Source organism: Marmota flaviventris, chromosome 14, assembly GCF_047511675.1.
Source record: "Marmota flaviventris isolate mMarFla1 chromosome 14, mMarFla1.hap1, whole genome shotgun sequence".
In the NCBI taxonomy this organism is placed as follows: domain Eukaryota; kingdom Metazoa; phylum Chordata; class Mammalia; order Rodentia; family Sciuridae; genus Marmota; species Marmota flaviventris.
The window spans coordinates 89,694,191-89,716,517 of NC_092511.1; the positions used below are offsets into that span (position 1 = coordinate 89,694,191).

The window sequence follows — 22,327 nt, forward strand, 5'->3', positions numbered from 1 at the left end:
TGATATCTACAGAGTATCCATCAATAGGAGATTACATATTCTTCTCAAGTTCACATGGAATATTCATCAAAGTAAATAACATTTTATACCATAAAACAAGTCTCAACAAATACAAAATAACAAATAGAATGGAAACCACACAAGGTACATAAAGTCTGTATAAAACCCAATAAAATTGATTTTTTTTTTTGTAGTACTGAACTCAGAGCATCCTGCATGGTAGGCAAGTACTCTGCCACTGGGTTACACCCCAAACCCAAGCTGTTAAATCTTTAGTTCTGACTAACCAAGAAAAAGAATAAAGATACAAATGACTAATATCATAAATGGAAGTGGAGCCAGACATTTAAGTGAAATCTAAAGGATAGTAATGGAATATTCTGAACAATTTGTTGCTTATAAATTTGATGATCTAGATTAAATGAGTCAATTTTATGAAGGACACAATCTACAAAAAACTCATCTAAGATTAAAGAGAGAACTTGAAAAGGGCCATTTCTATTTAAAATGACAAATCACTAATTAGAAACTTTCCAGAAATGAAAGCAGGAAGTACAGATTGTTTCATGGGCAACTTCAACCAATCATTTAAGAAATTCTACCAGTTTTCCACAATGTCTTCCAGAAAATAGAAGCAGAGGAAACACTTCCTAACTTATTTGGGGGGGGGGCAAAATTACACAAATGTTGAAAACGAACACATTACAAGAAAACCATAGACCAATATGTCTCATGGATATGGATGCAAAGTCCTCAACAAAATATTAGTAACTTGAACCAACAAAGTGAAAATTAAAAAGGTATATATGATGACCAAGTGAGATTTATCCCAGGTATTCAAGTCTAGATCAAAATTTGAAAATCAATTAAGGTAATCCAGAATGTCACCAGATGAAAAAAAGAAAAAAAACACATGTTCATCATCAGTAAACATGGAAGTACTTGACAAAATCCAATGCATTTTTATGATAAAAACTAGGAATAGAAGGGAGCTTGCTTAACTTGATAAAAAGCATAATATATATCCATATTATATATAATATAACAAAGCATAATATTCTCACCCAGACACCCCCCCCACACACACACAGACACACACCCCTAGCCGGGCATGGTGGTGCATGTCTGTAATCCCAGCAGCTTGGGAGGCTGAGGCAGGAGGATTGTAAGTTTGAGCCAACCTCAACAACTTAGTGAGGGCTAAGCAAATTAGCAAGACCCTGCCTCAAAATAAAAATAAAATAAGGGCTGGGGATGTGGCTCAGTGGTTAAGCACCCCTGGATTCAATCCCTGGGGGAAAAAATAAAAGATAAAATATAGGTTATTGATTGAGAAGGAACCAGAACAACAGCAGAAAACACAAATATCTTCATTGAGGACATAATTGTCTTTTTAGAAAATCCCAGAGCATTAAGAAAAGTAATTCTGGAATTGTTAAGTGATTAGAGCTAGAATGTAGGACAGAAGATTAATGTATAAAAGTCAGTTGTTTTCTACATGTCAGTAATGAACAATTGGAATTTGAAATTTAAAATACAATGCAACAAAAGTACTTCTAAATAAATCTAACAAAACATTTACAAAATGTGTATGAGAAAAACTACAAATATTTGAATACAGATTTTTATATTTATGAATAGGGAGATTTAATATTGTTAATATGTTAGTTCACCCAACTTAATTTATAGATCCAAGATAATACTAATTAAAATCCCAGGAAATTGTTTTGCAGATATTTACAAATTGATTGTTCAGTTTATATAGATACTGGCAAAGACCCAGAATAGCCAACAAGTATTTATTAAAGGCAAAGCCAGAGGACTGATACTATCTGACTTCAAGACTTACTATAAAGGTAATAATTGAATAGTGTGGTATTAGCAAAAGAATAAACAAATAGGTCAATGAAATCAAATTGAGAATCAGAAATAGAAACAAATATAGTCAACTGACATTTGCGAAGGAGCAAAGGCAATTTAACAGAGTAAGAATATTGTTTTAAACAATTGGTACTGGAACAACTGGATATCAACTAAAAAATTTAGACTGAGGTTTTTATACTTTTCTCAAAAATTCACTCAAAATGGATTATATGCCTAACTGTAAAATGCAAAACTATAAAAATCCTGTAAGGTAACAAAATAAAAATTTGGTAACCTTGAGTTTGATTTTGAGTATTTAGGTGTTGAAAAACAATATTTATTTATGAAAAACAATATCCATGAAATAAAAATGATATTTGACATCATTAAAATTAATTTTTTATCCATGAGCAAGGTAGATCTTTCCATCTTCTAAGGTCTTCTTTGATTTCTCTCTGTAGGGTTCTGTAGTTTTCATTGAAGATTTGAATTTGGTGAAAACATACCTTATATACAAACAGAGATATGAAAAATTGTGGTGTATATGTGTATTAAGAATTTTAATGCAAAAAAGAGTACATGTATAATGGCATAAATTGGCATGAACATACTTTATATACAGAGATACGAAAAATTGTGCTCTATATGTGTAATAAGGATTGTAATGCATTCCACTGTTGTTGTGTATTTAAAAAATAAATTAAAAAATCAATTTTTTTTTGTTTGTGAATAATAGAAAATTAAATTCTAGCTACAGACTAGTAGAAAATATTTGCAACGGCATATCTGATTTAAAAAGACTCTTATTCAATATACACACAGATTTATTTTATTTTTTAAAAATATTTATTTTTAGGTGTAGATGGACACAACACAATGCCTTTATTTTTATGTGGTGCTGAGGATCGAACCCGGTCCCACTTGTGCTAGGCGAGCGTTCTACCGCTGAGCCACAATCCCAGCACACAATGAATTCTTAAAAGTGAATAAGCAACTAAATTAAAAAGTGGACTAAAGATCTGAATAGATGCTTCCCTGAAAAAGATGTATAGATAGCAAATAAACATATGAAAAGATGCTAAATAATTGGTACTGGAACAACTGGATATCAAGTAAAAATCTAGATTGAGATTTTATACTTTTCACAAAAATTCACTCAAAATGGGTTATATCCCTAAATGACATTATGTGTCATCAGAGAATTGCAAATTAAAACACATACATACCACTACATTCCTATCAGAATAGCTAAAATCCAGAACACGGACAACCCCAAATTCTTGTGAGGTTGTGGAGTAATAGGAACTCTCATTCATTTCAAGAGCCACTTTAGAAGACAGTTTGGCAGTTTTTCACAAAACTGAACATATTAATACCGTCTGATTTAGTGATGAGCTCCTTGGTATTTACTTCAAAAGAGTTGAAAAGTTATATTCCTAGAAAAATATGTACATGAATGCTTAGAGCAGTTGTTCATAATTTCTAAAAGCTGGAAACAATCAAGGTATTTTTAAATAGGAGAATGGACAAACTCTAGTATATTCATAGAATAGATTATTACTCAGCAATAAAAACAAATGAGCTATCAAAACATAAAAAGATAGGAAAGAATCTTAAATATATAATGCAAAGTGAAGGAAGACTGTCTGAAAAGGCTACACACTATATGATTCCAATTAGATGACATTCTGGAAAAGACAAAATTATAGATACCATAAAATGATTAGTGATTGGGAGGGAAAGAGGAGCTATTTGGGAGCACAGGATTTGTAGGACAGTAAAATTATTTTGTATGTGTTGTGATGATGATTATGAATATGTGTTATTATGAATTTGTCAAAACCCTAGAACTATAAAACATAGAGAACTCTGATTTATGGACTAGAGTTAATGGATTTAGTTAATATAATGTATCAGTATGTGGCTAATCAACTGCAACAAATGTATCATTACAATGTGTCTTACATTAATGTTAGAAATTAATAAGACAAATTGGAGGGGGGAGGTGAGGGGAGAAGAGGAAAAAAAATATATGAAAAGTGTATTTCTTGCTTTTTGATCTACAGATTGCTCTGAAAATAAATTCTATTAATTAAAAAAAAAGTAAGGGAATGCCTGAAAATAGGCAGAGTATTGAGAAAAATTCATAGCTTCAATTGGACATAACTTTACTGTGTTTATATATGAATACACAATCAGTGTAACTCAACATCATGTACCACCACAAGAATGGGAAGTTATACTCCATGTATGTATAATATTCCAAAATACACTCTATTGTCATGTATGTCTAAAAAGAACAAATTTAAAAAAATAGACAAATTGAGAGACTTTTTTTTTCTACAAATAAAACAGGAAAAAAAACCGTCATGGCTTTAATAGTTGAGTAATAAGCATATCATATTCTGACGCTTACATTAAACATTATCAACTAAGTATATTCTATTAAATTCAAAATAAATCAATAAAAAGTTTAAACAAATGAAAAATTATTTTCCCCCAAATTTTCAGTTAGACATGCAGAAGAATTTAAGAATATACTAAATCAAATCACTGTTCTAGATGGCTATATTATATTTGGCAAATGTTCAGAAATGTGCCCATCCAAAATTATAAAGAATTATTTCAATTTCTAGACATGACAAAGTACTTATAAAATCTTGGTTATGTTCACCATGTTTCTATGAATATTTTCTATACTTATTTTTCTATTGTATAAAACAAAAGATATAAATTCTTAGCAACATAGCATAAATAATTCAGCTATACACATTTTTTAGCCTTATTTTCTTTCAACACAAATATAATATATAAAGTATGATAATCTTCACAATAATATTGCTGGAAATTTATTGAAAAAATAATTGTTAGAAGTTTCAGCAGTTAAGTGGATCTACTAGATACAAAATGAATATTTTATCACATGATTAGTCTAAACTTTAGAAAATAGGCATTTATGATTGTAATATAACTGTATGTAATCTAAATTCACTTTAAGGTATAAAGTTAATTTTCCTTTGAAAATGATTAAAATCAGTGAATCTAAAAAATTCCCTTAAATATTTCTGATACTCAAGCACTATTCCACCTTAAAGGTCATTAATAATCTTTGTACACTAAGGTTTTGGTTTAGTAGTAATCTGAATTTACTACTTAAGGTAAGCTAATTTTTATTTTGGCATTCTTTACCTACTTGTTCAAAATCAAGGTAGAATACTATGGTTTTGTGTTTCTAGTTAAAGTTCTATCTACAAGTTCTCAAATTCCATTTAAATTTAAGTTGAAAAAGATTGCAAAAAAATTGTGCTAATAGAATTTTAAACTTTTCAACATTTACATTTCTTTAAGAGGATTTGTGAGACAAAATAATATTTATGAGCCAAATAAATATGAACCAATAAAATTTCAATAAACTAGTTACATTCTATCATTCCATGGAAAGTAAAATGATATTTTATTTTTGAAATGTAAAAATGATACAGGATGAATTCTGTTAATGGAGAATTCATGTTAGATTATGCAGTCAAGTTGCATGTCTTTGCAATTTTCTGTACAACAGACAATGAAACTTGATTTGAATCTTATATTCTCTAATTAAAAGTCCAATTTAAAATTTAATAAAGTATATAATCAAATGGAGAAGAAACCACATGTTGCTTGAAATAGCTTTACAATATTTGGTATTTATGAAATCTTTTAAATTTATTCTTAGGTCTATTAGTTGCATTATGACTTCTATATATGGGAAAACTCAGATGATTTGTTCCAAAAAATTATTAAAATCCATGGCTTGGGTTGTGGCTCAGTGTTAGAGCGCTCGCCTAGCACATGTGAGGCCCTAGGTTCAATCCTCAGCTCCATATAAAAATAAATAAAATAAAGGTATAAAAAATTATCAAAATCCAATTTTGGAATTAACACCAAGATGAACTTCTTTCAAGAGTGGAAGCAGAGTGCGTAATGTTTGGAGCAACTGACTAAATCTCTGAGAGAAGCTGACACTCTGCTGGCATATGTAGCATCATCTGGGAATGTGTGTCATTAGCATTAGCTGAAACAAAGAAGGCTGGCATAGAGTTATAAAGTATATGTGAAGAACTTGTTCCAGTGATGGTAAATGACATCTATACTGTCCTGAAAAGTCATTAAAATGTTTTATACAAAAAAATGATAAGTTGAATAATAAGTAGATCATCAAAACCATCTTTTAAGAACAACCCTAATGGGTGCAAGATTAGAAATAATTACAATTATTATTTAGTGTGATCAATCATGTGTAGAACTGTTCCTTCATAACTTATCATTTTTATTTTTTGTTAAGATTGAACAAGCAATTCCATTTTGATTATGACAACTTTTGCATTTTCCCTTTTCAATCAAGATCTTTTTCCTGTAACCCTATTGATAAATCAGCCTGTAGTTAGATTTTGATTATCCCTTGTTGGCAGGATAGACCTGTCCTGGTTGTTGGTATGGTCTCATCTCACATTGGAAGACATGATTAATGACTAGTATTCAGTGGTAAACCCTTTTAGCCACATTTGAGCTACAAGGTGGTTTGGAAGAAGTGGTTCTCAGACTAAGTTTACCTGGAGTCCATTGTTAAGTTCATTTGTATCTGTTCTGTAGATAATGTCTATCATCTTGAAGCACCAGGTACACATTGTTTTTTAAGGAATTATATTTCTGCAAAAAAGTGGCAGGAAACAAGTATAAAAATGAAAAAGGAAAATAAAAAGGCAAGCCAACAAGAGCATAACAAATTTCATTTGCATAACAATTTTGAACCAAGAATCTAGTCTCAACAGTAAGCAACTGAATAATCAAATGACCAAATGGAGCTGGGTGAGACATTTTGCAGTAATTGAGCCTGTTCTCTTACTGCAAGCAATTGGGTCCAGTAACCTCAGAAACAGTATTAGCAATAACAGAAATTTTTTCTTATTTAACCAATAAACCATCTAGAGTAATGCTGCAATTTGATATTCCATGATTGCATTATTTAAATAATTTTGCAAAAAAGGGACCATTAGTATAATTTGATCAAATTAGGGATTCTGACAAAGTTACCATGTGTACCAAAAGATTTCTTAGATTAGAATCTGTCAATAGCTAGTCACAATAGATATTAATTGTAAAATCTTAACTACATGATTGTTCTGCCAAGTGAAAGGTAGGCATAAATGAGGGACAATCAATAGGGTAAGAGTCTCATTAGTATATAGAATCTTATTCTGACATTATTTTCTCAGCCTGTGTGTGGTTTGAATATTTCTGGTTATGGCACTGAGAAGTTTGGTGAAATTTCTATGCAGTCCACACATCAGTCATGAGGTTTGTCTCTTGAAATTTATATTCAAATTTCCAGCTTCAGTTTGTAGGGATCTAGAAAAAAGCAATTTCTATTAGTAATTTCATGGGAGAAAATTTGATTGGAGAAAACTAGATGAATTTAGGATCTAGTTCAATCTGTAGGTAGATTAAAAAAAAAAAAGAAAATAAAAACCCCAAACCAAAGAGAGCTACAATATAAAACATGTGTGCTATAATTTTTCTGTAGAAACATATTTTTCTTTCTGTAGTCATACCATTTTTCACCAAAGATAATCAAAGAAAAACCAATGTGTTTATTAAACAAATTTAGTTTTATCAGATATGGTTTCAATAATATAAAAACAGCATGAAATTTACCTACTATGTATTAATCTCAGATTTAGAAACCTCTCAAGTCTAGAATGCCAAACCAAGGTTTTAGATTTCACCTGAAGTACCTAACCTCATGAGGTTCCTGAGTCTACTAGAAAGTGACAGTTTTATTCACCCATAGGTTTAGGAACCTCTGAAGTCAGGCATTCTGTGTATAGTTTTGAACATTCCAATGTTTCCATATATATTTTGTTATAAAGAGAACAGATTCTTATTGAACTTATAAAAATTGACTTATTTCTATAAAAAATAAACACAGCTTCTGAATTTGGGAAGAATCAAATAGGGAAGAAAAGAAGTAAATATTTCCACCTTTGTTTAGAAAAATATAACTTAGGGCTGGGGATGTGGCTCAAGCGGTAACCAGCTTGCCTGGCATGCGCAGGGCGCTGGGTTCGATCCTCAGCACCACATAAAATAAAAAAATAAAGATGTTGTGTCCACTGAAAACTGAAAAATAAATATCAAAAAATCTCTCTTTCTCTCTCTCAAAAAAAAATAAAAATATAACTTACCAAATTGATGCAAAATATAGATCACGCAAAGAAAAGGTTTTTTTTCCTTAAATCTAGTCAACAAAAATGTTATGTAAAGAATCAACAATGTTTTAAATAAAAGTCACAAAACCCATACATTTTATTAGTTTCTTTGTTCTCATGTAATAAATTCTTGTTCTCTTTGATCTTCCCTAGCAGTTTTTTGAACCTATCAATTTCTTTATTTGAGTTCTGGAAATTTTATTTTAGTTAATTGATCTTAAAGTTACCACATAACTATATTTAGGAGTACTTGTTAGATATTTACAATTTAGCTAGTACTGACTGGAACAACAAACCTTCCAACGATCTTGAATTTAGAAAAACTTTTTTTGTTTGCCAGTCTGGTTTGGTTGATTAATTAATTCACTTGGGAAACATTTTTAGAAATAATTTAAAAAATTATTCGCATTCTTTTTTAATTTTTGATTTCTGTTCCACATGACTGGCATAACAATTTTTATGTGGGACATAGAGATCCTTTGTTTGCTTGTTTGTTGTGTCATACTAGTTATCAAATCTAGGGCTTCATGCATCCTAGGCAAACACTAACACTGAGATACACCCCCAGTCTAGCTTGTTATTGTTCTGGGATCAAGATGTTGATGAAGGTATAAGGTTAGTTTAAAAAAAAAAAGCAGAACTGTTTTGTCACCCTAATTTTTTGTTGGCCAACAAACAAATTTTCATTGGAAACGGATGATTCTTAGGTGTCTAGTTTACCATAGAGTTGCTCCAAATTGCAAAACCATTAATTTGAAAGTTTTTTTTTCTTTTCTTTATTTTATTTTAGTTTTATTCTTTTTCAAGATTGTTTTGGCTATTCATGGTGTTTTAAGATTCTGTATGAATGTTAGGATTTTCTTTTTGTATATCTAAAAATAATCATTGGGATTTTGAAAGAGATTACATTGAATGTGTAGGTTACTTTGGGCAGTCTTGACATCTTTTTTTAATTTTTGATTTATTATATAGGACAACAGAATGTATTACAATTCATATTACACATATAGGGCACAATTTTTCATATATCTGGTTGTACACAAAGTAGAGTCTTATCCTTCATGTCTTCTTACATGTATAGGGTAATGATGACCATTGCATTCCACTATCTTTCTCCCCCCATGTCCCCTCCCTTTCTCTCTCTCTCCTTTTCCCCTTTGCCCTATCTAGACTTCATTTAATCTCCCCCTCCCCCAGTATATTATGGATCAGAGAAATCATCTGGCATTTGGTTTTTGGGGGATTGGCATTATATTCTCCAGCTTCATCCATTTACCTGAAAATGCCAATCTCTTTTAATGTGGAATAATATTCCATTGTGTATATATATCACACTTTCTTTATCCATTCATCTACTGAAGGGCATCTAGGTTGGTTCCACAGTTTAAGATATTGTGAATTGTGTTGCTATAAACATTGATGTGGCTGGGTCCCTGTAGTATGCCGTTTTGAAGTCCTTTGGGTATAGACCGAGGAGAGGGATAGCTGGAACAAATGGTGGTTTCATTCCCAGTTTTCCAAGGAATCTCCATACTGCTTTCCATATTGGCTGCACCAATCTGCATCCTACCAGCAATGTATGAATTTGCCTTTCTCCCCACATCCTTGCCAACACTTATTGTTGTTTGTGTTCTTAATAGCTGCCATTCTGACTGGAGTGAGATGAAATCTTAGAGTAGTTTTTATTTACATTTCTATAATTGCTAGAGATGTTGAATATTTTTTTCATATATTTGTTGATTGATTGTATATCCTCTTCTAAGAAGTGTCTGTTCAGGTCCTTGGCCTATTTATTTATTGGGTTATTTGATTTTTTGGTGTTAAGATTTTTGAGTTCTTTATATATCCTAAAGATTAGTGCTCTATCTGACGTGTGTGTGGTAAGAATTTGTTTCCAATTAGTAGGCTCTCTATTCACCTCACTGATTGTTTCTTTTGCTGACAAGAAGCTTAAGGAAATTTTGCAACAGACACTACAGAAATACAAAAGATAATTAGAAATTATCTTGAAAACTTGTACTCCAATAAAATAGACAATATTGAAGGCATTGGCAAATTTCTAGAGTCATATAATTTGCCCAAATTGAATCAGGATGATATACACAATTTAAACAGATCAATTTCAAGTGAAGAAATAGAAGAGGCCATCAGAAGCCTACCAGCCAAGAAAAGCCCAGGACCAGATGAATACACAGTAGAGTTCTATAAGACCTTAAAGAAGAACTAATACCAATACTCTTCAATTTATTTCAGAAAAGAAAAAGAGGGAGCACCTCCAAACTCATTCTATGAGGCCAATATCACCCTGATTCCAAAACCAGGCAAAGACACATCACAAAAAAAGAAAACTTCAGACAAATATTTCTAATGAACATAGATGCAAAAATTCTCAATAAAGTTCTGGAAAATAGAATACAAAAACATATCCAAAAAATAACACATCATGATCAAGTTGGGTTCTTTCCAGGGATGCAAGGTTGGTTCAACACACAGAAATCAATAAATGTAATTCATCACATCAATAGACTCAAATATGAGAATCATATGATCATCTCAATAGATGTAGAAAAAGCATTTGACAAAATACAGCATCCCTTCATGTTCAAAACACTAGAAAAATTAGGGATAACAGGAACATATCTCAACATTGTAAAAGCTATCTATGCTAAGCCTCAGGCCAACATCATTCTAAATGGAGAAAAATTGAAAGCATTCCCTCTAAAAACTGGAACAAGACAGGGGGAGTTCCCTCTTTCACCACTTCTATTTAACATAGTTCTTGAACACTGGCCAGAGCAATTAGAGAGATGAAAGAAATTAAAGGGATATGCATAGGAAAAGAAGAACTCAAATTAGCACCATTTGCTGACGATATGATTCTATACCTATAAGACCCAAAAAAGCTCCACCAGAACAATTCTGGAACTAGTAAATGAATTCAGCAAAGTAGCAGGATATAAAATCAACATCCACAAATCAAAGGCATTTCTGTATATCAGTGACAAATCCTCTGAAAGGGAAACGGGAAAAACTACCTCATTTACAATAGCCTCAAAAAAAAAAATAAAATAAAATAAAAATAAAATACTTGGGAATCAACTTAATGAAAGAAGTAAAAATAAAATCTATACAATGAAAACTACAGAACACTAAAATAGGAAATTAAAGAAGACCTTAGAAGATGGAAAGATCTACATTGTTCTTGGATAGGCAGAATTAATATTATCAAAATGACCATACTATCTAAAGCACTATATAGATGTAATGCAATTCCAATCAAAATCCCAATGGCATTTCTCATAGAAATAGAAAAAGCAATCATGAAATTCATCTGGAAAAATAAGAGACCCGGAATAGCTAAAGAAACACTTAGCAAGAAGAGTGAAGAAGGTGGGATCACTATACCAGACCTCAAACTATACTACAGAGCACTAGTAACAAAACAGCATGGTTTGGCAACAAAATAGATGTGTAGACCAATGGTACAGAATAGAGGACACAGAGACTAACCCACATAGTTACAATTATCTTATATTTGTCAAATGCACCAATAACATGCATTGGAGAAAAGAGCCTCTTCAACAAATGGTGCTGGGCATATTGGAAATCCATATGCAACAAAATGAAATTGAATCCCTGTCTCTCACCATGCACAAAATTCAATTCAAAGTGGATCAAGAACCTAGGACTTAAACCAGAGACACTGTATCTATTAGAAGAAAAAGTAGGCCCAAATCTCCATCATGTGAGATTAAGCCCCATCTTCCTCAATAAGACTTCTATAGCACAAGAATTAATATCAAGAATCAATAAATGGGATGGTTTCAAACTAAAAAGCTTTTTCTCAGCAAAAGGCTTTTTTTTTTTCTTATTTAGAAATTTGGCTCAAATGCCCAAAGAAAAACTTTTAATCAGGCTTTATCTTGTTTTCATTTCAATTTGTCTTTATCTTAATATAAGCAAAAAAGCCAGATTTAAAATAGGGGGAAAAAAGGTACACAGAGAGATTAAAAGAGAAAAAGAAGACAGAGGAAGGAGAGGTAAGAACATGCTTGAGAATGGACTATATTGTATTCCAGGTTGTAGTATATGAATAGGGACATCTTTTGTTGCACTTTAGAATTTTGGGATACCATTTGTTTCTTATTAATTGCATGAGAGCAAAGAAAATCCAATCAGCCATGTCAGGGAATATTAAGAGTGTGGGTAAAGTATTTTGGTTTGACACGTGTATGTGGCACAGGATTGTTTTTCCTTTTTCTTTTTTTCACTTTGTGAACAGCCTTTATCCTAGTTTGTCTGACCTGTGACCAAGGTTTCCCTAGTCGAACGGATATTGTCATGTGCCTGGTAGTCTCCTTCCTAGTGGTAATCGTTCCTGTCTATGACTAGCCAATCTTCACATGGAGACTATTCTCAGAGATGAAAATCTGTTAGATGGTGGCAGCTAGACTTGCAAATTTTAATTGGTCGTCCCATCTCTACCATTTAGAATGTTTAATTTTGGTCTGAGAAGATTTTTGAAACAAAATGGGGAGAAAAAAGTGTCATAAATCCATATCATTAAAGATTTATAGCCAAATAAAAATGAAACAAAACAAAATATATTCACGAGAAATTTTAAATTTAGGATGCAGATAAAACAAAATACATAACTATGTGTGCAGAACCAAAGAGAACTCACCAGAAGATGAAATCTTCATAAGCAACTTAAATTCTGTAGAAACCAGAGTACTCAAATCAGAAGGATATTGTTATATAGAAAGGGCTCACTAGAAAAAAAAATCTTTTTAGTCTTCAAAAGGATGCAACATCCTTTCTTAAGGTGGCCTTATCCAAATCAGATCCCAAATAAAGTCTCTAGGGAATTTCTACTAAAAAAAGATGGACTCGCCAGAGCAGAAAAGGGAAGCCATGGAGATGAAGAACACAAAGGGCTCAGTGTCAGAACCATACTCAGTTCTAGGAGGCTACAATTTCCTCTGAAGGTGGTCTTGCTTCAGACAAGACCAGATATGCCAACCTTAATAACAACCAGAGAGAGATTATCCGATGGAAAATGATATTTATTTGAAGAGAATAGCATTGCAATGGGAATGTTATTCATAATTTATCAACATGCTCAAAGAAGTTGAGGCAAGAGGAAGTTTTTAAAGGCAAATTTAGGATGATTACACAAGATATTTTGTAACAATAATCCTTGGATATGAAGATTAATAGCAAGGATCGTGGGAATTTGAGGTTGAACAGAGAGCAGCTGGGTAGATTTCCTTGCAGAAGTAGTTGTTATATAAGTACTTGTTGTGGTGGCCTTTTTGTAAGGTTATGGTCTGACAGTCAAATATGCACAATTACCCTTCCTTCATAAACTCCAAGACTTATTCCTTTTTTGTTAGGGTAGTCTTGAGGGACTCCGTTTTGATTCTGACAACTTTCACACAGTTGACCTGAGTTAGAATCATGAGGAAGTTTCCTCTGCTTTAACCCATATATGAAAGTAACCTGAACTAACCTGATGTTAGCCAACAGTCTATTTATTGTTCTATTTCTTCGTTTCCACCTTACAAAATGCACTCTTCTGCTATTTTCCAGTGGAAGCTCTAACCTTATTTTGTAAAGTGGAGGATTCTCTGATTTATAAATTGTGAATAAAATCCAATTAGATCTACAACTAAGTCTGTTGTAATTTTGGCATTTGAGGAGCTTCTTAGGACAACAAACCTATATCTTCGTTGCATTTCTTCCTGGTTTTGGTTGTGATCCTCTAGATACTAAACTTTACAGGCTTAATTAGCCCCATTCAATGCCTTGTCCTCTCATTCCTCTTTCTCTTTCTGCTCCTGTTTTCCTTCTTCCACCTCCATTCCCTCTACCATAATCATCCCTGCCCCAGAACATCTCTGAGACACTCATTCCACATGAGTCATGCTTATGTCTCCCTCTGCCTGCTTCTTACCCCTCCAACTTGGTCCTGGTCTCCTCTGGCATCCTTTCTGTCCCCACTTCTCCTTTTTTATTGCCCAAGGTGAGATAGACTCATGGCAGTATACGTGTAAAAATATGGTCAGGTTGGACACTGTAAAAGGGCAATTATATTAACATTCTACTTCTGTCATAAATTCTGTATTATTTGTATTATTTGCCATGTACATATACATGTTAATATTGATGTAATGTTTATGACACAAAAATTTTGTCTTATATTTTTTGACTCATACTCAAAGTAATTTTCTGATGGTCCTAGATTTCTATAATTATATTTAGAACTGCGTAGCAAACTAGAAAGTGGCCAAATATTGTATTTAACAATTAACTTTTACTGCATGTGCATTTATAAGTACAGATTGTCCCAACTGGTTTGACTGATGATTTTTCAACATTACTGTACTTTAAATTTTGATCTCTGCCTGGGCTAGTGTTTTGTGATATTATAGTCTCTTATGATACCAGGCAGTGACAGTAATCCCTGAGTCCCAGTTAGCTACAAGATATGGTGAGCAGTCAATACTCTACTGCATCAAGCTATGCTATGCATTAAATTAGATGTATTGAATGCATCTTAAGCTTATAATTTCAGTTTACAATGTATTTATCAGGATATAATTCAACTGTATGTGAAAGAGAATCTCTACTAATCTATTGAAAGGTATGTAAGGTTAATAAGGGTAATAAATTTACTTATTTATTATAACAAAATCTGCATGTAACATCCCAAATCATATCATTATTCTGTTTTATCCTTCTGAAAAAAATAGTTCAGTTGGAGAAATTCTGAATTTTAGGATGAATTGTGGGTTAAACTGTACTTGATTATGTTTTTTTATGGTTTGGGTTTTTTCCCCCACATTTTAAAATTGGTGCATTATAGTTTTACATAATGATGGGATTTGTTGTTACACATTTGTACATGCACAATATTATTTGAGTAATATCACTCCCTAGCACTTCCCCCTCCTTTCCCATCATGGTTTGAAGTTGATGATGATAATTTCAGTTGAAGGTTTTTCTACTTTGACCTTAGAATTAGTGTTTCTCAATTATGAGAACTATAACATTGACTAGGGAATGAGTGATTTCTACACACTTTCTTTCACTTGTTTCAATAAAATTATTTTATATAACATAAATCTTGGTGTGTTCTATGAAATTTTTTTTTTTTTTTTTGCGTAAGAGGCTTTTTTCATGTTCATTTTATTGAATCCCTCCTCCAGTATGAATTATGTTATTTCCCTATTTCATTTCAACTACACCAAAGGTGTACTGCAATCCAATTCTGACACCATCTGCTCAGAGTTAGCACCAGAATTCCACATTTTTAAAGGCTCAGTCTCCAAGATTACCCTTACTTCATATGCCAGGCACATTTTGGGGGACCCCAAACCACTTGTACTTTGATAAACTGGCTGTAAATTTTGAAGTTTCCATGATTTTATCAGATTCAATAATTCACCAAAAAGACTCATACAGCTTAAGTATGAGCCATACTATGATTAGAGTTTTATTATAAAATATACAACTTTATAACAGCTAAGTGAAGAAATACATAAGGAGAGGTAAGTAGGGATCCACAGCCCTCTCCCTGTGGAGTCCTGGATTGTTACCCTCCTGAACATGAAATTATTTAGCAATCATGAAGGACCCTTGAGCCCCACTGTTTAGAGGTTTTATTATATAGGTATATAATGCTTGATCAAATCATTAGCCACATAATTTAACTCAATCTTCTGCTTCCCATTCCCTTCCCAGGTTGGGCTGGCTCAAAATATTAACACTGTAATCACATGGTTGATCTTTTTGGTGAGCAGCTCCCTTCCTGGCGCTGCGTAAGGGCCATGACACTCACCTCATTAGTACAATAAATATACTCCTGTCACTCAGGAAATTCCAAAAGATTTGAAACTCTGCAGGAACCAGAAACAAATACCAGATATATTCTTTAAAAATATTAGCACATACTAATAGAAAGTAATTATTTTTATTAGATTTTCATCTATACATATGCTTTGATTGCAGATAATTACAACACATTTCCCATTATTTCCACATAACATTCAGGAAGCTCTCTTTTCATGATTCAGAGTTTCCTCTTTCAGGGCTGCCCCTCCTCTGAGTTTATTTGTGGATGTCAAGGCTGGATTTTTACACAATACTTGTCCATGGTGACCATAGATCCAGGGTTTCTCCCTAGTTTAGTTGACTTCTATTGTTGAAAGGATACATTAGGAATGAAGGCATCTCCACACTCATAAAATATATAGAATTTCTCCTCCATGTGAGTTCTCTAGTGTTCATGAAGTTTAAAACTATGACTGAAGGCTTTTTACATATTTATTACATTTATAATGGTGAGTTCTTCCATGTTGTTTAATTTTTAAAAAATGACTGTGATTTTAGTATGCCATTCGTGTAATTTTTTTCCTATTATTTCTTTTGTGAAAATAAATGTGAGTGCTCAGTGAAATACGAAATGTTTCCACAGTATCTTGTACTTTATTCTCATAATTAATCTAATAAACATAAGCTTAATCGGAACAAACAAGCTTTTATTCTGGGAAAAACAAAAAACAAACAAATGAAAAACAAAATGCCTGTTTTTACTACTCAAACCCTAGCCTAGTGCTTAGAACAGAATTGCCAGTTAGTAAAAATTTAATCCACAAATGTATTCATTCAAAAAATAGTCACCAAGTCTCCAGCACTCAGTGTTCTCCCTGTTGAAGCTCAAGTAGTAAGGAAGACATGAAATTGTGATCAGGAACACTGTATTCTAGTGAGTGACACACTAGATATAAGTAAACAAGGAAAAAAATCTTTAAGTAGCTGTAAGTGCTCTGAAGGATCATGGATGAGAGTGGAGAGTGGAGTGTTGTGTGGTGCTGTTCTGGACATTTGGATAAGTACATCAGTGTTGAGACTTACCCACTGGGCCCATGTGACATTTACTGTCATCTCCTAACCTTCTTGAGCAGGAACATATCAACATGATAATTTATGCATGAAAGCATTTTCCAACAGTAAAATACTTTATAAGATGATGCTAATAATTAGAGGCAGTGCCTGGAAAAATAATGAAAATGAGTCATGAATAGGGATTAGATTACAACCCTTTGATGGAGGTCCTAGAAAGACTGAATGGGGAAAATGGGGGGATATTGGCCATAAGGAGATAAACTTCCAGTTATAAGACAAGTTCTGGGTATTTAATATATAGCATAGTGACTGTAGTTAACACCATACTGTATACTCAAATTTACTAAGAGAATATATATTAAGTGTTCTTACCTCATCCTTACACAAAGGTAATAGATGTACTAACTAGCTTGATTACAGTGATCATTTCACAAAGTCTATGTATATCAAATCATTACATAGTACACTTTATGTACACAATTTTCATCTGTCAATTACATCTCAATAAAGATGGTAAAAAGTTTTTTTTGAGGACAAATCTTGTTAAGAGTAGAACAGTCTGGCATATTTTAAAATGGTCCTTTTCTTTTGTGGGAAGCACAAGGGTATTTTTCACTAATATTCATTTATAAGAACCTGGTAGAGCTTTGGGAGGTAAACTCATGGAAAGTGAAGCTCCCTCCTGGAGACTTTCTCTCTCATACTTGTCCAAACTAAGCCTCTAGCAATTCATCAATTACTGCTTGGGTTTCTTAGCACTGATTACCATGGAGGTTCTGTTGGTGGATTTCTGCTTAGTAAGTTGTGTTTTTCTCTATTTAACTGTGGATGTCTTCAACTTTAGGGGCTGAGGTTTGTCCTTATAACCTTACTTCTCTATGGATCTAAGAGGAGTTTCAAATTTAGGTTTTTAATACCATTTTCCAATAAAAGAAGGCAGAGGTCCTCAGAGAAATGGATGACACTAGAACTGGGGCATCAAAATACAGAACTAGATAAAATTAAAGTGCCAGAAAGAAAGAAAGTGTCCAACAAAATAAAACCCACCAAGATGGGATTTTGTCAAAGAAAAGAAAGCTACTGGCAAGATTCCCCAATGGCTAAAGCAGGAACAATAGAAATAAATAACATAGTACTGAATTATAACCAAAAGCTTAAGATAACTATCCAGGTGTCCATACTGGATGAACGAGTTGGAGTAAATAGAAAGCTCCTATTTAGAGGAATTCTCCCCAAATAATGCAGACAGTCATCGAGATGAAGCTAACTGCCAACTTCTTAGATGTGGGGTGTGCATAGGGATTTCCTCCTAAAGACTACATCAAGCATAGATGGGGCAAAATGCAAATTCCTGGAGGAGAAACCTGACAAACAACCTTATCCAAGTGGTCATAGTTAACATTAACAGGGAAAAACCATCTATAGAGCACATATGTATGATATCGAGTGTGAGAACAGCACCCTACCTCTAATCTTTTCCAGAACCAATAAGCCCAACTAAATTATGAGGAAAACATCAAGGAAATCTCAAATGGGGAACTTTATCCAACTTGACCAGTATAAACATTATTAAGATCATCAAAAATATGAAAGCCTAAAAATCTGTGATAGCCAGAAGAGCTGAAACATATCACTAGTAAATGTAAGCTGGTGTCCTGGTTGGGAATCTGGAACAGGGAAATTGGTAAATCTAAATAAAATATGAACTTCAGGTGGTAATAATTAATATTTGTTCACTAATTGTGACAAATGTACCACACTGATTTAAGATGTTAATAAGAGGGGGCTCTGGGAAGTCTCTATACTATTCTCTTCAAATTTTGTGTAAATCTTACATTGTTCTGAAATAAAAATTTATTAAAACATTTTGTTTTCAAATGTGTGTACGTTTAGTGTTAGTTATTAATAACTGACAATGATAACTGGCTGTACTTTTTTAAAAAAGAGCACACTGAAAAATAAAGAATATAGCCTATCTTTGTAGAATTTCAGGTATCACTTATTTTATGGCTTAGGTGTATAATTATTCATTATATTATTGTTACTTTTTATTGATGTGTTGCTGTGTCCTGGGCTCATATTCTAAAAAGTAAGTGACATTTCACCAGGAAAAGGTGTAGCCTTTAGATAATCTACATTACTTCATGGCTGAACATTTTCAAAATACTGGCTTTATTAAAAAAAGCTCCAATGGTGAATTGCTTCATTGTGACTGGATCACTTATTCCAAAACATTCTTTATTGTGTTTCCATGTTAGTTGTTGTAATGCAAATATTTGCCACTGGGAAAAAACATTCAAAGATTAGGAGAATATGAACAGAATTCATGACATGATGATATGATGTTTCACTGAAATGTTTGCTAAAACAGAAGCATTCCAAAGGCACTCAGATTGATAATTTACTTGATGACGCTCTACAGAAAGTAATCAGAGAAAAAAATGGAAGGATATTTTGAATGGTTTTAGACGTTTTATTCTGTGGGGAAAATATTACCTCTTTGAGTTATTATTTTGGAGGCACAAACAATAGAATGCTTCTAATTTTAATTGAATGAATAATATTGATTTAGCTAGCCATATAGCTAATGATAAAAAAGGGATATGTGACTTATTTGTATAATAAAATCCAAAAGAAATTTATAATGCTCCTAGGAAATCATGTTAAACCTGAAATACAATTATCAAAACCAGAAATAACACAGTTTTCTTTACCTTTAAATTTCTACAACAGCCATTGCCCATTGTTGGCAAATGTATAATATCACAAAGTATGTTCACATTAACTACACTGTCATAAAATAGAAGAAGCTTTATTGACTTTATTCAAATGAAAGAAGAAATGGACACGGTCTAGCTCGGGATATTATCAACAAGTTAGAAACATCATAATGACCTAATAATGCTTCTCACTAGCGATATGACAATGCACAAATATGGCAGGTATAGAAAGCCTTTAGATTCCCTTCCTCAAAATGATGAATTCTTGCTTATAATAGTTAATGGTTACAATGCCTGTAAATGATATAGCTAGCTACCAATATTGCATATATTGTATATGTATGTGTGTATACTATATATACATAATATATATGTATATGTACACATTGTAATACACACATACACACACGTGTGTGTAGTAGTTTGTATATTTACATATAAATACACGAACTTATTTATTGATAATAGAAATTCCATTATATATAAATAAAAATAAAATCAGTTATTGGTACTGATTGTACTAGTATGATAACTGATAAAAATACTGTTATTGTGTTAGTAATCACACACACACACACACACACACACATCAGTAACTGATAAGAAACAATATCAATGAGTGGATCATAAGAATTGCCAAATAGCAATTATGTCATTTGAAACAGTGTAATATGCATATTTTAACACTACAGTTGACTAAAAATAGAAAAGAGAGAAAAGAAAAACATAGATAAGATTAAGAATACTGTATAAAAGCCAGGTTTGCTGGCACACATCTGTAATCCCAGCAACTCTGGAGGCTGAGGCAAGTTCAAAGCCAGCCTCATCAATTTAGCTAGACCCATTCTCAAAATAAAACATAAAAAGGCTGGGGATGTGGCTCAGGGATAAAGCACCAGTGAGTTCAATCCCAGTAGGAAAAAGAAAATTATTTTTGTATAAAAGTACAAATATAGGAGAGACGAACATTTCCAATAAACGTACAATAAAACTGTAAACCTACAGAAATTATGTAATTTCCTAGAAAATGTAAACCAGCAAAATGGACCCTGAAGTAAGGAAAACATAAATAATGCAAACAAAAAGTAGCATTAAGAACTCAGGGTTAGGGAGGAAGAGCATGAGAAGATGATTACCTCTAGATAAGGAAGAGAGGTGGGAGAGAAAGGGAGGGAGAAGGGGAATTGCATGGAAGATGGAAGGAGACTCTCATGGTTATACAGAATACATGTATGACGATGTGAGGGGAAAAAAAAAAGAAGTGTGTCACATTAGATTGTGTAGAGAGAAGTGAGGGGAGGGGAGGGAAAGAGGGGAATGGAAGGACAGCAGAATAAAATAGACATTATTATCGCTGTGGGTATATTCGTGACTGCATGACCAATGTGATTCTGCAACCTGTACACTCAGAAAAATGAGAAATTATATCCCATCTGATTCAAACATATGATATGTCAAGATCATTGTACTGTCATGCGTAACTAATTAAAACAAATAAAAAAAATAAAGATGGGCAATACTTAAAAAAAAAAAAAGAAGAAGAAGAACTCAGGGTTAATTGACCTTTAGTTAATTCTGAATTTATTATAAATGACCAAAGTCTAGGAACAAAACCAAAACCAAACAACCAAACCTCTCTTCATTTTGTGGTTTAATATGAAAAGTTAATATGGTGAACCTATTTCACCTAAGATGCTAATCCTTGTAAAAAAAAATACCTGTTACTTCATTGTTATACGTCAAACTGGGACTTTCTTCAACGAAAACAAATATTCTTGATGTATTCGCTTCCATTAAGCCAGGAAAGTGAAATGTTAAGTTTCGGTTTCGTAGTAACAGTTGAAGGAGTGTCGCACATTTCGTAGTAACAGTTGAAGGAATGTCGCTCTTTTCTAAGTCTTGCGCTTGGGACGCCGCGGGAAGCCGGGCCGCCACCCGCCACCCAGGAGGGCAGAGGGCGCCGCCCCCGCCGCCGCTCCCTCGTCGCCCCGTCGGCCCCGCCTGGGGAACTCTCCGAAATAACGAACCCAAACTTGTAAAACCCCAGGCAAAGCCTCAACGAGAGGACGCTTTTAATAACATGTTTAAAAAGTGTTCTCTTAACAGTAAAGAACAAACCTCACGAGAACACGCCAGCAAACGAGAACTTCCCTACTTCCTATTTCAGAAAAACTTCCGGGAGAAGTGCGGCAAAGAACCCCCCTTCAGCCATCTGCAAAGGACACGAGGGAAGCGAACCTCTCCTTCCCGGCGGACGCGGCCCAAGTGAGGCGAGGACTGAGTCTGACCAAGGGGACTTCCGTAAGCGAAATACGCACGCGCAATACACAGGTCAGAAAAGCGGGCTCTGGCGCCCCCTGCCGGTCCCAGGGCTCAGTGCCTCACGCACTGAGTTCATGGCTTCACAAGAGTCCCACCACATCACTGAAATGTTGGGTAAAAATTATACAATGCCACGATTTTTGAAATTCAAATTGAAATGGACCTATCTCTTACCTTGATCTGAAATGAACGGAGATAACCAGAAGCAAAGTAAAAGACCAATAATACAATTCAATTGATTTCCTAATTTTACAATTGGAATTTGAA

General features: G+C 33.2%; 1 long non-coding RNA gene across 1 annotated transcript; it reads right to left on the reverse strand.

Moving 5' to 3' along the window:
- Positions 1 to 1,646: 1,646 nt before the first annotated feature.
- Positions 1,647 to 22,014, reverse strand: LOC139701836 (uncharacterized). Its single transcript, XR_011704435.1, has 3 exons — positions 21,457 to 22,014; positions 6,453 to 6,549; positions 1,647 to 2,369 (listed from the first exon to the last, which is right to left on the reverse strand). It is a non-coding gene; the product is annotated as an uncharacterized lncRNA (long non-coding RNA).
- Positions 22,015 to 22,327: the final 313 nt, after the last annotated feature.